Raw genomic sequence first — 10719 nt, 5'->3', positions numbered from 1 at the left:
TGCCTAATCGCCCCTTCCTTTGCCTCTTTTGCAAATCTTCTGGTTTATTTTTCCAGCAATTCATGTTCACTATAGGGGCCAGCCTCCCTAATGGTATTTGGTCAGACCTGGATGGCTGGCTGACTGATGTGCTCATCCACATAGTCTTGTATATCTGTTTATTGCAATGCTTTTAGTTACTGTATGAAAGTGGTGTGCTCGTTAATGTGATGGCCCAATTACATCATGAGTTTAGTGGATGGAGACTGACTGGCTAGAATATAGTTGGGGCGGGGCTCTTTCTCAGGAGAGTGCCATGATTGGCTTACCGCACCCTGCTGTGTTTTTACACACACACACACACACACACACTTCCTTATTCACTTTTTGTCTTGCGCCAACACAAAATACTTAGTCCTGTCATGCACATTTACACGCGTATAAAAGCAAAAAAAGCTCTCAAGAACGCACACACGCTCACAAGAACGCACACACACTCACAAGAAAGCACACACGCTCACAAGAACACACACACGCTCACAAGAACGCACACACGCTCACAAGAACGCACACATTCCCTCACACACCCTAATCCCAGAGGAGGGAGAGGAGGCACGCAGCTGGCTGTGTCTTGCGGCCTGATAAAAGACTGTTGCGAAAATGCGGAAGGAAAAAGCGTCTGAAATGAAATGGAGGGAAGGCAGAGGTGAAGAGAGATGATTAGCTCCCTAATCTCCTACCTGCAGTTTTTAATCCTCTGTCAATGCTAATCAAGACTGCAGGCAGGTCTTGGCCTCCAGGATGTGTGTGTGTGTGTGTGTGTGTGTGTCTGAGTGTGTATGATGTGAAGAGTATGTACATGTATGAAGAATATATGCTGTCTACATGTCTTATTTTGCTTGCTTCTATGCCTGTGTTGTCAATAGTGACGTATTTCAGTATATTCAGTATTGTCATGTACGTCTTCGGTTGTACATGTAAAGGCCGAAATATACGACTACGTTACTGTGTGGCCACGCGGTTGCTTCGACGAACTCGTGAACATTTATAGTTCTCCGTCGGGTTGGTGTGTGTCGCAAAGCAATTTTTTGCTAAGATTTTTTAAAAGTTACCGATAAATAGACACTGTGCAATGTCCCCGTTATTGAAACTGAAAAATACGTCTGAGGGGATTTGCGAGGTGTCTGAGCCTTGCCGGATAGTTCAAAAATTTGGGAGACGCACGCAAGAGGTGCTCGGAGGAGGTTTGCAACGATGCAAGGAGCTCTTGCGTGCTTGCGTGTCTGCGTAAAAGGCCGGCCATAAATTAAGCTTAAGAGTGTCTCTGTGTGTGTGTGTGTGTGTTCACGTATACGTTGTTTATGTTTGCGGTGGTTGTGTGTGTTATATGTATGTGTGTAAGTGTTGTGTGCATGCTGTGGTTGTCTGTGTTATGTGTGTGTGTGTGTGTGTTAGATGTATGTGTGTTATGTGTGTGTGTTAGATGTATGTGTGTTATGTGTGTGTGTGTGTTAGATGTATATGTGTTATATATGTGTGTTATATGTGTGTGTGTGTGTGTGTGTGTGTTAAATATATGTGTGAGTGCTGTGTGCATGCTGTGGTTGCTGTTCTGGTTTGAGTGTGTGTGTTATATGTGTGTGTGTAAGTGCTGTGTGCATGCTGTGGTTGTGTGTGTTATGTGTGTGTGTTATGTATGTATGTATGTATGTATTTGTGTGTGTGTAAGTGCTGTGTGCGTGCTGTGGTTGCTGTGCTGGTTTGAGCGTGTGTGGTTGTTACCACCCAGCCCTAGTTACCTGGTGCCAACTCCAGACCCACTGCAGTCACTCTCACTGGCAGAGACGTGATTATTCAGCACACAATAGACAAAAGCCCTGCTCCAAACACTTTGAATAGAGAGACAATCACACTCACACACACACACACACACACACACACACACACACACACACACACACACACACACACACACTTCCCCAGCAAGCTGTCACAAGCACGGAATTTTGATGTGAACCCTGCACACACACACACGCACACACACACACACACACACACACACACACACACACACACACACACACACACTCTCTCACACATACACAGACACTAACACATGCAGGCACAGACTGAGCCATCTGTGTCAGCGGTTTGTCAGGCCGGTTGTGAAGGGTGAAATGAGGAGGGAAAGTGATTATTTCTCACTAATCGCGCTTCTATGAATGTTTCATCACTTAATTGCGGGCTGAGATGCTGCTGGGCCCTGCTGCCCCTGCCCCTCCTAATCAGAATGTGTTTAGACATGGAGCATTAGACAGTTCAGCCATTCACTAAATAACACTGATAAGGATGAGTGTGGAAGACATCACGGTTGCATTCTCTCTGTGTGTGTGTGTGTGTGTGTGTGTGTTTGTGTGAGGCTTTGTGACGCCAAATACTGGACTGGTAAGGTATGGCTAACTAGCAGTTTTTTGGTCCCATATGATGTGGTTGGACTTAAGAATGAGACAAAGGAAGCAGGAGACATAGACTGTTAGCCGAGGGGGATGTCTGAATCTCTCTTTCTCTTTCTCTCTTTCTCCCTCTCTTTCTCTCTCTCTCTCTCTCTCTCTCTCTCTTATCTCCTCAGCCCTCCATATGACCCCTCCCATCTGTCTCGAGTGATCCCTCTGCTCTTCCATCCTGTTTCCCCTTCAGACTCCAGCATCTTTATCTCGTGCAGTAGTTCTTTCAGTCTGTTCCTCTGTCTGCCCCCTTATTCACACACACACGCACACACACACGCATGCACACACCTCACACACACACACACACACACACACACACACACACACACAGCCTCAGTCTCTATATCTCTATCTCTGTGTCAGTCCATATATCTCTCTTTGTACTTGTCTTCCTCTCTCAGTCCCCCTCTGTATTTCTCCCTCTCTCTCTCTCTCTCTCTCTCTCTCTCAGCCTCTCTCGGTGCAGTTGTTCCGAAGCAGCCTGTGTGTTATAGTAGGTACTCCGTAATCTGAGGCTCTTTGCAGGGTTGTGGTGGAAGGCCACATGTTCCCTCTCGGAGACTCCTAATTGAGCTTGCCTCCGCTAACCTGAGAGCGGGTTCCTCCTGCGTAGGCATAGTAACCAGCATTCCCTTTCACTCATCTCTGAGCACTCAGGTGGAGACATCCTGGATGAGTCTTCTGAAATCTGGGAAAATGAAAAGAGAGAATGAGAGATTTCCGAACATTCGGATCCAGCCTCAGGCGACCGCTCCCCCTCTGTGAACGCCTACACTGTGTCGTCCCACGGGAGGGCGGCGTACCCTTTCAGCTGAACAAGGTGCCACGTAGGTGCCCCTCCGCGCCCCCCCCCCAGTGAAGCATGACTGACTAGCGCTGCATGGTTCCGCCAGAGCATGAGCGTGCATCCGAGAGAGAGGATGGGGAGATGAGAGCGAGTGACACAATCAGGCAGAGAAGAGACTGCGTTTGAGAAGGAGAAGGAGAAGGAGAAGGAGAAGGTCCCACGCAACCCTGCCCACCCTCCGTTTCTATCGCCTCTTAAAAAGTTGGAATTTAAATTGAGCAATAAAAAGCGTTAATATTGGGTTCTTTAATTAACCCCCCCCCCCCCCCATCTGCGTCTTGCGTAATTAGAGCAGAGGCTGTGGGCAAACTGCAGAATTGGGGGATCGTTTGTCCTAATTACTCCTCCTTTTTTTTCTTTCCATAAGTGAAAAGCCGCCGCTAATGGAGATGCAAATTGCGCGTGCTGCGCTCTTGGAATGATTGCAGCTGTTTGTGGAGGTTTCTCTTTTTAAAATGTGTCAGTGGTACGATATGTTGGGCAGACTTAAAAGCCACTTGAGAATGCAGAACTGTGGTGCTGCTTATAGTTGTTGTTGTTGTTTTTTTTTAGGTCTAATTTCTCTTAATGGCATTGGAGATGTGGGCTCGTCTGCATTGAAATGGAATAAATCAGGAACACTTTAGTGATATTTGTTTAAAAGTGCACAAGCAACAGATTGACCAGTCTTTGCATATTTAAGGTTCAGTTTACAATTCTAATCCCATACACAGATCCCACATGTAGTGGCCATAAACAATCCGAGCCAATTAACACAATGCAACGCTATGAACTGTGGGTAACTCCCTTAGGTTAAGTCTGCAGGAATGCGGATTTATGGAAAGTGTGCATAAAGGGCAAAGATGTCTGGAAGAGAGCCGTTGTGCGCTTGACGATTTGACAGTGCGACAGTGCGACAGCCCTAAACTCTTTTTTTTTTTTCACTGGAAGAATACACTATGATAATGCGTGACCTATAAAGAGTTGAAATAAACCTCAACATCATGGTGGCCAAAAATACCTAAGAGGCTTATTGGCAGTGCATGGCCGTCAGATTAAATTCGTAAATTGATTACATTTGTTTTCTTGTGGTAGGCTAGGCTGTGTTCTCCATTTTGTCCTTGTCTTGTCCACATTTTAATATGATTAAGATGTAAGGACACGTCTAATAGTCTAGCTAAATATGTGAAAACAATTAGAATTATTTAATTATAGCCTACACATGGGCTACAGTTCTGAAGTTGACCTGTTACTCACTGTTGATGAATTAATATCTATTCCCTAGGCTGTATGAATGATGTGCTACTGTGTTAAGAATAACTTCATTCTAACAATCATTTCAGCTGCAACCCCAGTTGAAAGCACATGTGTGACACATCAGGATTAAATACAATATTTTCACATCAGTCGGCAGGCTATGCATTAATAGTTCTCATTACTGCTAAGTGCAGATGAGGTGTGTTGCCCACACGTATAATGGCCTATTCATGTGTTCACAGCAAGCGGGGACAAAAGGCTTCTTATGAAAACTGGAGGAGGGCCAACACAGTCATTGTGTTCTGTAAATAGGCTTAGCCTATGCATATTAAAATTAGACCAAGGATGTGTATATTGTGAAGCACCTGCGGTCGCATACGAAGCCTCTTTTATCTGTAGAGTGCTCCAATGGTCAGGGAACACAACACACATGCATCCCAAAGTTTAGTAGTGAGAGCAAGTGCCGCCGTGCGAACTGTACAGCATGCAGCTCAGATGTTCAACACCACCGATGGAATACATGAAGTCTCCACTGGCCAAGGAATGCAATGCAGGGTTCACTGTCTGTTCTGAGGGCACTACTCCGGCGAGTGGCACTGGAGGCGTGTGACCCTAGCAGCTGCCAAAGATATCGAATTCCCTCCGATGAGAATTGAATCTTTCATAGAGAACATCATTGGGATAAGCTAAAGGATTTTGACGGTCTCTAAACACCCACGGCCAACAGATCCGTGCGCAAATATGGATTGGGTTTTCCTAGGATGTGGTTGAAAGGGGCGGTGCTTACGCAGGATTGCCATGACCGCATAGCTCAGGTAAAACGTATCCACCTTTCGTAGTATGGGTTAATCGGGAAGTGAAACCCGATGTCACAAAGTTATTCCTGAAGTTACCTGGATAAGCCAGTGACCTCACTGTGTAGCAGATTCAACAGCGTCGCTCAGCCACTACAGAAATGATTAGATGTTATAGTTTAATGCTACAGGCTTAATCTACGGGGCATCTATCTTAAGTCAGTGAGTACTCCATTATACCAGCAATGTAGTGGGAATTTATAAACACAGAGATATTAATGTTGAGTCTAAACGGTCTTATCGACTCTCTTGCCGTTATACACTGCACTCAATCCTAGACTTCTCGATCTCAATCATCTAATCTTTGGAATGAACCAGAGGGCAAAGTATAGGTGTTTACCTGTGAGCCGAAAGGCAGAATAGAAATGTTTCGTATTCAGTCAAACAGACATATCACAGTTTTAGGTCACCTCTCAGTGTTGGTAACATGTCCCACACAAACGTACTACTCGTCCCACATTTGGTCTGTTTGCATCTGGTCAACAGTACTCACTAAACAAATGAACTCAAGATGCTTTTAAATAACAATTGTCTGTACCTATTTACTATTTCTAATGAGTAAATAAGGCAAAATATAGGTTAATATATTATCATCATATAATACTACATAAAGAAATATTCTATTACAGAAAATCACTGAGGGTCATGCGTCGCGGGAACACAACAGCACTGCTGCAGAAAAAACTAATCTTAGGGGAAACACTGATGGTGCTTCCAAAGTCAATGAGTAATCATGTTCAATAATCGTGATCTCAACGTTGATCAAAAGAATCATGATTATGATTTTTGCCATAATCGAGCAGTCCTGACTCTAATATCAACACCCTCTCTCGAAAACCAAAACTGAATTCCATCAGTGATGCTGACCATATCTTTTAACATCCTAATGAAAAGATGGCTCTTTGGCAGGCGGTGCATCAAAGGACCACCAGTCCCGCCCGGCCCACCAGTGCATGCCAAGCACCCGTGCATGCCAAGCATGTCGTTTGTAGTTGGGACTTTTCTGCACGCTTGCTGGAACACTCCTAGAGCTCCTGCTCAGCACATTGCCAAGTGCAAGGCGTGCATAAAGACGCAAAAAAAGTAAGAGGCTTCCATTAGGACGAGATGAGCTGAAGTAAAAGGCACCCATAAACATGTTGGACGCATAAAGAGGCATCAAGATCCATTAGACACTCATGGCGGATGCGCTCTGGGATGTGCCTACGCAGCAAGACGCCGGAGATGGGGAGATGGGGAGATGGGGAGATGGTGAGCTGGAGAGATGGGGAGCTGGGCCTTCACAAGGGGGCTGTGATGGTGGAGGCTGTCTGTAGTTTCCCTTAAGGCCCGAGCGGTCGAGCGGCAGAGGAATGCGGTGGAACGTCTTCTCCTTGCCGTCTTCACTTCCATTCTTTCTTCTCCTTTCCGTTCTGTTCTCGTCTCTCTTCTTCATCTTTCTCCTCTCATGTGTTGTCTTCAGTCTTCACTTCTCTTCTTTCTCTCTTCTGCATGCTGTTTTTTTTTTTTTTTTGTCGGCTCCCTCTAGTTAAAGTCTTAAAATAAGACCCTGTGATGTCTCACCCCAGGAGTTCAGAGCAGGGGTATTCACACACTCTCTCTCACACACTCTCTCTCACACAGACTCACACACTCACTCACACACACACACACAAATGCTCCTCAGAGAAACCCTTTTTAAAGAGCATCGCTTTTGCTAGCGCGCACACACACACACACACACACACACACACACACACACACACACACACACAAATATAGGAGAGGGAGCATTTGTTAAACTGTGGCCACCTACTCTGTTCCTTTGCAAACCTCCCGGTCCCTCCTTGAACCTCATATTGATTTCTCTCCTCGGTTTTTTCTTTCCATTTTTCTGGTCCTTTTCTTTGTGGCCATCAGGGATTCTAGTGTCCTTTAGACCATCTAAACCCTTCGCTTGACCTCTTGACCTCTTCTCTGAAGGGCCACCACACAAAGATCTAAACCCTTCGCTTGACCTCTTCTCTGAAGGGGCACCACACAAAGATCACGAGAAAGCTGTCCAAAGCCTGGGTCTGGGCTCGAGATCCGACCATGTGGCCTTTCACTCTGGTCACCGTGTTAATGGAAGGAAGCAATCTGGCAATCTGAGCAGAGTCTGATTTTTACCAGGGTCCCACCAGCACTGTGTTTGTGTGTTTGTGTGTGTCTGTGTCTGTGTCTGTGTCTGTGTCTGTGTCTGTGTCTGTGTCTGTGTCTGTGTCTGTGTCTGTGTCTGTGGAAGTGGAAGTGGAAGTTGAAGGGAAATGTTTGACTACAATTCCTTTTGATGTAAATAGCCAGAACAGTGCCTTTGGGAAGTCGCTGTCAAAGCTTTCTAATATAATGAGTCACTTGACCTTTAAGTGTTTGACCTTTCACCTATTACTAGATTATTGTCTGACCCCTGTGTCCATTTCCACAGGGAGTGAAGTCTTCCCCCCCCTCCCGACGGCTGAGGATGGCCTGCCACGCCATTGGCTCCTGCCTCCGATCTCCTTCCCAGCACAGAGTCACACCCTCTAACCGACAGCTTTAGCCAAGGCCTTCTGGAATATTCTATGTTTATTGTTTTGTTTTGTTTCGATGTACATATCTATATATATAATTTCAGAACAATGCTTATTTTGTGTCATATATTTTTTTGGAAGTTAAATATTCTTTTATATATATATAAATATATACATAAATAATTATATATAGAGAAGCAAATATTTGAGCAATATACTTTGAACTTCTGGGAACTTTTGCGAGTCAGGTTGCAATCTGCTGGATTGGTATTGCTAACTGTTTTTACTTCCACGTGTTCTGTCTGGTGAGGTTGGCTGTAAGGGATCTTGTTCTTTCAGGGTTTGTAATAGATAATTAATGCATTTACATGAATATAAATGGAGAACTGCTTATTTAAGAAAAACAAAAAATTTTATACTTTGAGAGAAACAACTTGTACATTTCTTGCATCACTTTAGAGTAAATAAATGATTATATTCACAAGTGACTTCCATTGTTTTTATGCACGTACTGTCAAGCCTGAGGTTGTACAAGGAAGTGTCAAAAGGTCTGTTTCTCAAAGCAGATAGAAAGACTTGTAAGGAGTTACATTTTTTTTTTTAAAAACCCAAGTGGTTCTGGGAAGAGGCTTTTTGGCAGTGGAAGTGCTTCCAGGTCGGATTCGTGCTCAGATGAGCACAGCTCCTGTAATTAAACCCCGTGTTCTGCAGCCACAGCCACCGCCCGGCTCCCTGCACACATCCTGCCGTTATGAGCGAACCACTTCCCACCCTGTAGCTTTCTTCTTCACAGTCTACTGCCTTTCCTGTGTGTGTGTGTGTGTGTGTCATCTGCAGAAGCATGCTTCGTGGTGTTTACATCGTTGACTTAAGCTCTTTCAAACATCCCCATGGCAACATGTGGCCCTGTGTGAGTACATAGGTCCACATAAACATCATGCACACACACACACACCCACAGATCCCTCATCGGCAGTAGCAGCTTGAGCTTACAGTCTCCTCAGAAACAGCAACAGACAACCTTGCCTCCATAGTCATTGTGTGTGTGTGTGTGTGTGTGTGTTGTGTGTGTGTGTGTGGCCAAACAGGTCTGCCGCTGAGCGAAAGAGCAGCCAAACAAGCGTATGTTTGTTTCAGGTGAGGAGAGGTGCAGACTATCAGGTGAGACCCAATGCAGGTAAGCAGGTGCACAGCCCAGGAGGAGGGCACCTGTGTGTGTGTGTGTGTGTGTGTGTGTTGTGTGTGTGTGTGTGTGTGTGTGTGTGTGAACAGGCATAAAAAAATGAAGCCAAGATAAGCTTTATTTGTGCCATGCTTGTGGCAGTGTGAATAAGACCCCTTGAGAATAACCTCATGAATGTTACATACGCACATACATAAAAAGCTCTCATAAACCTCTGCCGTTTCCCTATTGTGTGTGGCTGTGTGTGTATACATACATGAGAGAATGGCCTTGAGGCAGAAATCGGGTGATTCACTCATACTGAAACCACCATTCAATAATATAATAACTAATCCAGTAGTCCTAACTGAAGTTTTTCACATTTATCAACCAATTTTCATTATTTTTTCGTTTTGAAGGATTACAGAAATATCACAGTATTCCGGAAACATGTATAATTAGCCAGATCAGGATAGTTTTTTTTCCATCCAGGCACTACTACATCAAGGTGTGAGTGAGAGTGAGTGAGTGTGTGTGCCGCGTCGCCAGTTGTAGAGACATGGATGCTGATCGTTTCATTACGGCGGCACGCCGTGCCAGCGCTGTGCCAGGGCGAGTCATTTGCATTGACTAATGGTCCGCCGTTGCCAAGTTGTTATCAGTTCGTGAGAAATTAAAAATTTCTCTTCCTTGGCAGACGCCTGCGTGCAAAACGTCGGTAGAATCCCATTTGCATCTAATAATGGTCATGTTTTGCATAAAATCTTGGACTTGGGGAGAGGAGGTGGGTGCCTTTTGTTCAGATTTTTTTTAACTTCCTTTTTAAAAGTTCATAGTGCATTTGGGGTCTGTAGATGGCTAGACGGAGCTCGTTGGCCATATGGCGTTTTAAGACATTCCCTAAATCTGTTAGCATAAGCAATCACAGACTCTAAATCCTACTAAACTAAAATACTATTAATACTAAACCCTAGCTTCTTCAACACATGAAAAAAACTGACATGCAAGTGGCATAAGGTTGTTAACACCTTCATTGTTGTTCATTTTTATGCTTGATGGCTTCTTTTCAGTGAAGTTTTTGAAGGCGACGGTTGCACAGCTTTCAGCCACACATCCATATCTATTGTACATTACTGCCAGGTAATATTGACAGAAGTGGATTCAAGTACACAATGAACGGAAGAATCGCGACCGAGAGTTGACTCACTCTCTGTGTCCTCTCAAGGTTGCTGAAGAAACTGTTAACAGAGTAAGATTGCATTTGGAATGCAAAATACCCGACATTTGTCGCAAGTCATCTGATGTGTGGCCTCATTCTCCCTCGAAAAGTCATCTCCCCTCTGTAATTAAGCAAATCAGAGACTTAAATATATGCATGACAGAAACAAATTAACAGCCGTCTGTTATATTTAGTCTCTCTCTGTCCCTCACTATGTTATCTATCTCTGCCATTTTCTCAATAGCAAAAATATATTTTATCCTTAGTGAGACCATCTTCAGTCCTCTCCTCTTTTCCCTGGTGCTATAACTGTACTGAAGGTCAATGTGTGTGTGTGTGTGTGTATGTGTGTTGAAGGTGTTTGTTTGTATCCTGGGTGCTCTCCAC

At 44.5% G+C, this 10719-nt stretch overlaps 1 protein-coding gene across 1 annotated transcript in view; it reads left to right on the top strand.

The window, feature by feature from the left end:
• Nucleotides 1-8540, top strand: part of mbd2 (methyl-CpG binding domain protein 2) — a 41637-nt gene extending 33097 nt beyond the window's left edge. Inside the window, exon 7 of the mRNA XM_012830184.3 lies at nucleotides 7867-8540. The gene's annotated coding sequence lies outside the window, so the exon portion shown is untranslated. The remainder of the gene's footprint in view (nucleotides 1-7866) is intronic.
• Nucleotides 8541-10719: the final 2179 nt, after the last annotated feature.

This window comes from Clupea harengus, chromosome 12 (assembly GCF_900700415.2).
Source record: "Clupea harengus chromosome 12, Ch_v2.0.2, whole genome shotgun sequence".
NCBI lineage: Eukaryota > Metazoa > Chordata > Actinopteri > Clupeiformes > Clupeidae > Clupea > Clupea harengus.
Note: the sequence above shows the minus strand (reverse complement) of the source record. Positions and strands in the feature narration are given on the sequence as shown.